Source organism: Nannospalax galili, unplaced genomic scaffold (genome assembly GCF_000622305.1).
Source record: "Nannospalax galili isolate Female #2095 unplaced genomic scaffold, S.galili_v1.0 scaffold127, whole genome shotgun sequence".
In the NCBI taxonomy this organism is placed as follows: domain Eukaryota; kingdom Metazoa; phylum Chordata; class Mammalia; order Rodentia; family Spalacidae; genus Nannospalax; species Nannospalax galili.
In genome coordinates this window covers 6,361,028-6,367,584 of record NW_008360326.1, presented here as the reverse complement: position 1 = coordinate 6,367,584, position 6,557 = coordinate 6,361,028, and positions in this window count along the sequence as shown.

The window sequence follows — 6,557 nt, the reverse complement described above, 5'->3', positions numbered from 1 at the left end:
TCTCTCTCTCTCTCTCTCTCTCTCTCTCTCTCTCTCTCCTCTCCCTCTCTCAGCTTGAATGAAAATGTCCCCCATAGGCTCCAAGTATTTGGATACTTGGTCCTCAGTTTGTGGTGCTGTTTGGGGGAGGGTCATGGAATCTTTATGAGGTGTGGCCATGCTACAGGAAGCATGTCACTGGGAATGGGCTTTGCGAGTTCAAAGCTATGCCCACTTCCAGTCTGTCTCTCTCTGTTTCCCGTAACTGCTTGAAGATGTAAGCATGCAACTTTTCTATTCTGGATACTTCCTGCCTCTATGCTTCCCCTTCCATTATGGACTCTTCCCCTAGAACCATAAGTCAAATAAACTTTTCCTTCTATAAGTTGCCTTGGTCATGGTGTTTTATCACAGCAACAGATAATTCTCTCTCTGTGTGTGTGTGTGTGTGTGTGTGTGTGTGTGCGTGTGTGTGTTCATGTACATGCATACTTGGGAAGGAGGCATTTCAGAGAGAATTAACTAAGAGGGGAAGATATGCCCTGAATGTGCGGACCATCAGTCCATACGTTGTGGGCTTGGATGGAAGAAAAGAGGGAAAAGGAGAAAGTAGGCTAAGGATCTGCATTCCCATTCCCCTTTGTCTGCTTCCTGACCACCATAATATGAGCCCCCTGCTCTACCACAGCCTCCCTGCCATGATGGACTGGCACCTCTGAAACTGTGAGCAAAATAAGCCCTCTCTTAACTTGTCTGTCTCACCAATTTTGCTCATAGTGATGAAAATTTAATATGTATGTGATATTTCATAACCTAATAGCTATAATTATCATGTGGTAATTACATGATGATTAGGATTTAGGCCCATTAGTTTTAAGATGGCTTTTTACACAGAAATAGCTAATAGATATCATCAGATTATCAGATGTATAACAAATAAAGTCTCAGCCTAAATATTTCCAGTGATGAAGGAGACATTTTCCTGTCAGGAGTATACTGCTCATACTGGCCCATGAAAGCAAATACCAGGTGCACCTTCCAACTCATTGAAGACAATGAGGATTAAATATTCTCTAGAAAAATCACACAGCACAGCACAAAAGGCTATGCTCTGATACAGAGTGGAGGGGGGGAGCAGAACGGTAGGGAAGAGGGAGAGAAGGACAGGAGAGAGGAGGAGGAACTGAACAGAAAAAGAAGAGGGAGGAAGGTGGGGGGGGGACAAAACCCTCCTCTCTAGAAGTTACCGTATTACTATATAGTAACTTTTCTCCTTGGGGTAAGGAAATACCTTGACAAAAGCAACTTAGGAAAGGAAAGGTTTATCTTTGGTTACAGTTGAGAGGATCTAGTCCATCATGGATGGGGAAGGCAGCAGGAATGTGAGGCAGTTGGTCACCCTGCCTCACAGTCAGGAAGCACAGTGCAGAGTGATGAGTGTTTATACTCAGCTCACTTTCTCCTTTTTACCTAATCCAGGACCTCAACCCATAACATGGTGCCACCCATATTTAGGCTGGGTCTTCCCACCTCAATTAAGGTAATCGAGATAATCCCCCAGATATGTGCAGAGATTTCTTTCTATGTTGATTCCGAATTCTAGCAAGTTGACAATGCTAACCATAATGATTACTAAAGAAGACACACATTGAAGTAGTGACTGAAAACACAGCCGGTCAATTACTGAGGGATGTGCTACCATTGATGAGAATGCATCTTCTTCAAAAAGAAGATTCAGACCCAAGAGCTCCCTGAGCATCCCAATAAGGTAATACTCCCTAGAAACTAGAATATGATATCTATTAAGTGAAGACCAGGCAATAGATAAGATGCTTCTAGAATCTGAGTGATGACCCCAGGCAGACATTCAGTCCAGGCTTCAGTGCCCTTTGATCCTACGTGACAGGCACTGCTGAGTCCATCCGTACTTCACAATATGCAAGTGAGTTTGTACTGAACAATTGAGTAATGACTACCACCCTGCCCCATCCCCCACTTAAAGCCTTACTGTCCAAATGTCCACAGAAGCCCATGCCAGAATGAAAACTCACACTTCTGCTAAGCAGCCATCACCTAGACACTTAATTGACCAGAGAGAACTCTACCAAGGAGCATTATGGTGCTTCATCTGACAGACCTAAGCATAGAAAGAGACAAGTCAAATGTGTCTTCATCATCAAAGTGGAAACAGAGAGGTGAAAAGCTGGAGTTGCCAGGAGACACCCAGCCTGGTATGAAACATGCACATTCAGACAAACATGCACATCCAGACAGGACATTCATAGGCCAGGCAAGTGATAGCTACCTGTCCACCACTGCATACACTACCTGCTTGAGTTCCTAAGGTTGGTTTCCTTGGTTCTCAGATGCTTCCAGTTCTTCTCTCTCCCCAGGCAAAGGGTAACCACTGATATTCTATCCAGTCTGGAACTGATTTAAAGAATGGGCTACTCCTTAAGTCAAATGCTCTTCTGCATGCCAATAAAGCCAGGATATTAGACCTGTTTTATGTCACTATCTTTCCCCTATGTCCCATTAATCATTCTCCATGCAATAATCCAGACCCTAGTTGCAGCCACAGCTTTAAGATTCCCAGACAAAAGAACATAAGTCATAATCTTTAGAAGTTTATGTAGTCTGGATTTAAGAAACTACATCACCCATCAGAGCTGAAAGGAGAGGCAGTATGTGGCAAAAGGACACCCCTGGGTGTCCTGTGTTGACTGGAGGAGGGTGGCCACCTCAGTTACCTGGCAATGTCACTGCATCCCTTTAGTTAACTAAGTCCTCTTTCACAAGGTAAATCCTCTTATCTTAGGAGAGCAGATAGCATATCAGTCCCTCACAACTTAATGAGAGCACAGTTTAATTGCTTTTGTCCAATAGAAAAAGGTCAAAGAATGACTATGTGGCTGGATTATAAATATCCACTTGGAACACTAGCAAACTGGTGAGAGGGGTCTTCCGTATATGGACTCCAGACTTTCAGAAGGGTCTGTTTGTACATGCACAGTGAAATTGCATGGGATGGGACCAGGAGGAAAGGGAGCAGCTAAGTCTGAGAACTAAGCATGGAATGGGTGATACCAAGGGGTGAGCCCCTCACAGTGCACTGCTGGGTTTTAGGACTCAGTTCTTCAACCAGATGATAAGTACTGGCAATGGAGACAGGGATCCAGCCATCTATGTGGGGGCCTAGCCACAACTGTGGATTGCTAGCCACAACCTGCTGCCCCCATGTAACCTACTACAATCTAAATATTGTCAATTTCTATGCTAGCTATGATTTAAAAGTGTTATTGTCATAGCCTAAACTGAGTAAATGGTGTTAAAAGGAAACAGATCTTGAGATGGGGAGATGGCTGAGTCAGTAAAGAACTTGCTGCATAGTCATGAGGACCTGAGTTCTAATTACAAGTACCCATATAAAAGCTAGATGCTATGGCCCACATCTGTAATCTCAGCTTGGATAGGAGGAAGGAAGCAGAATCCTTGGAGCTCACTGGTCAGTCAACCATTCTAGCCAAACAGATGAGCTCCAGATTCAATGAGCGATCCTGTCTCAAAAAAATAAGATGGAAAGTGATTGACACAGATACCTGACATCAACAACTATCCTACACACATATGTGCATATACATGCACACATATCCACATACATATATTCACACACTCGCATGAATGTGCACATAAACAACGTATACGAACATACACACACACACACACACACACACACACACACACACACACACACACACACAAACCTCAGGCCAGAGCTGGGGCTCCATGGTAGAGCACTTGGCGTAGAGTGCATGAGGCTTTGGGTTTGACTCGTAGTACCACAGAAGAATCTATTTTTGCTGCAGTGTGCCGCTTTCCACACTTTCTTGAAACTAGAAATCTGGCTGCTCATCCCAGCTCCCTGCACCAGCTATGGGGCCCTCCTCCTCTCACCTATAAAATATATACCACATGGCCTTTAAGGTTTCTTCTGGCTCAAGATCTCCAGCTCCCTTCCTGACCTCCTCTTTCTGGAAAGTTCTGCCACTTCCATGCGTGGTTCCACTCTCAGACTCAGCTTCAGTGCTTCTTTCCCAGGGAGGCCTTCCTAGGCAAACTCAGCTAATCCCCGTGTACTGCGTCATGCTTCCCCTTTGAAAAGTCCCAGTATATCTATTTTACTGCATTCCTCTGTGCCAAAAGGATTTGGAACTGGTCTCATGGATTTAGGTCGCAGCACCAATGCTATCTGCCTGTCTGATCTTGGACCTGTTAGCTCATTTCCACTTGTCTTGCTGTCTTCAGTGAGGAAATGAAATGAATAATCTTGGCATTGTTGTAAGAGTCGACAGAATCTAGAGATAAGAACTAGCTCAGTGGTTAATGCCGCTTGCTGCTCTTGCAGAGGATCCCAGTTCAATTCCAAGCACCCACAGTAGACTGTTCACAACTAACTGTAACTCCAGCTCCAGGGGAGCTGATGCCCTCTTCTGGCCTCCCAGGGGTACCTGCACTCATGCATATATCCACACACAGTCACACACATATATAATTAAAAACAGAACATTTTAACAAAATTTTTTCAAAGTCTATGAGTTAATGACTTTTAAAGCACAGTGCTCGGCATGAACACACTCAGCAAATCAGCAACCGTGGCTTCTTTATGTTTTGCTTCTAAACAGAGCCCCACTATAATGATCCAGGATATCCAGGAAGTCCACACTAGCCTGCAAATCGCTATCCTTCTGCTCTGCCCCAGGAAGAAATTATGATTTTTTTTTTTGACGCTGGCTTTCTTCTACAGAACAGTATCAGGGTCTATCCAAAGCCATTCTCCCGCCCACATTTGCTCCCCTAGCACTGTAATTGGCACTCAGCACAAAGCCTGGCAGATATTCTTGTAGCAGTAGTTCAAAATATCAGCTGAGTGAATCTATGAACACAAGTCCTATCAAATTTTCCTCTGCTTGTTTTTGGAATTAAAACTCTGCCCTTTCAGTTTACAATGAAGCCGTATTTACTCTCAGCGTATGAAGAGAATGAGACCAAATGTAAATTTCTGTGTTCACAAGAGACTTGTTGCCATTTAGGGAAGTTGCATGAATACCTTTCTCAAAACTTCTTCCTCTCAGCTCTCCGGTCCAACTGCCCCTTAAAGAATGACAGTTTGAGTACCCAGATACCATGACTGAAAATAAAAAGGAAAATTCAAAACTTTATTTATACATTCGATTTCTAGATGTTCAGCAAGTCCTATTTTTGCTTAATGATACTGACAATTTATGGTTGTCTTTGGAAAATCATTTGATAATGATCCAACTATCTAGAACCTCTTTATTTTATACCTGTTTAAAAAAAAAGAAACTTATTACCCAGGAAAATTTCCAGACTGCCATAAAAGAAAACCAACCACTGCCAAGAACCATCTGCCATAAAATCTCCTCTAACAGCTTCTACCTTTATGTATCTGTAAAGTACCCTTTTTAAAAATGAGAGGAGACTATCAATCATTTCTCTTTAAGGCTAATTGCAAATGTTTAGCACAGAAATTAAATATTAGAATATACGAAACAAGATGTGTGACATTCTAGAATTAACTTGAGCATCTCTCAGAGGAGAATACAAGGTGCACCAGGACTGTGGAACCAGTGTGTCACTGGCGTATTGTGGGACCTGAAGCGAGTCCCCTTGGCTACCTTGCCTCAGCCCCTACATCTGCCCAAACAATATGACTGGTGGAAGCCCCAGTGCCTTTACAGCATACTTTATGAGCAGAAAGGAGATAAAAGATACAGGACCCTTTGAAACTTCAAATGTGGGCCAGCAAAAGGGCTCAATAGGTAAAGGCGCTTGCCACCAAGCCTGATGACTTGAGATCATTCATCAGGACCCACATGGTGGAAGGGAAGAACTAACTCCTGTAAGCTGTCCTTTGACTATCACATGTGCACAGTGGAACATGTGTGTTCACATGCATAAATGCACACAAAATACCTAAAGAAATATATAATGAAAAAGCAGTTAAAGAAAAAATAAATACGACATGAAAGTCAGACAAGGTGGCACGTGCCTATAATCCCAGAATTTGGGAAAGTGAGGGAGGAAGATGGCACATTTAAGGTCAACATGGCTATATGGTGAGTTCCAGACTAGCCTGGGCTATGAAGTGAGACTCTGTCTCAAATAAAGAGCAGAAACAACAAATTAAACATGATATGACACTAAAAAGTGTAACCTTTTCCATGAGAAAGAAATGGATATGGACAATTCCATCCTTACATACTAAACACATCTATTGTAGTAAAGACATAGGAATCAAAGACTTTGGATCTAGAACTGCTAGATCTGATTGAGCATCTGATTCCTTAAAAACCTACTTGGTAAACTAAAGCTACACACTCTACCAGAGGCTTACCAAGTCAGAATTTCCATAGAACCATTGACTCAGAATCTACACATTGGACCTGAGAATCTATTTCAGCAAACTTCTGAGAAAATTCTAATGAATGAGGAGGAGATCAGAGACATCCTGGGCCAGATGATTTTGAAGGTTTTCTACCACAAGAGTAAAAAGAAAC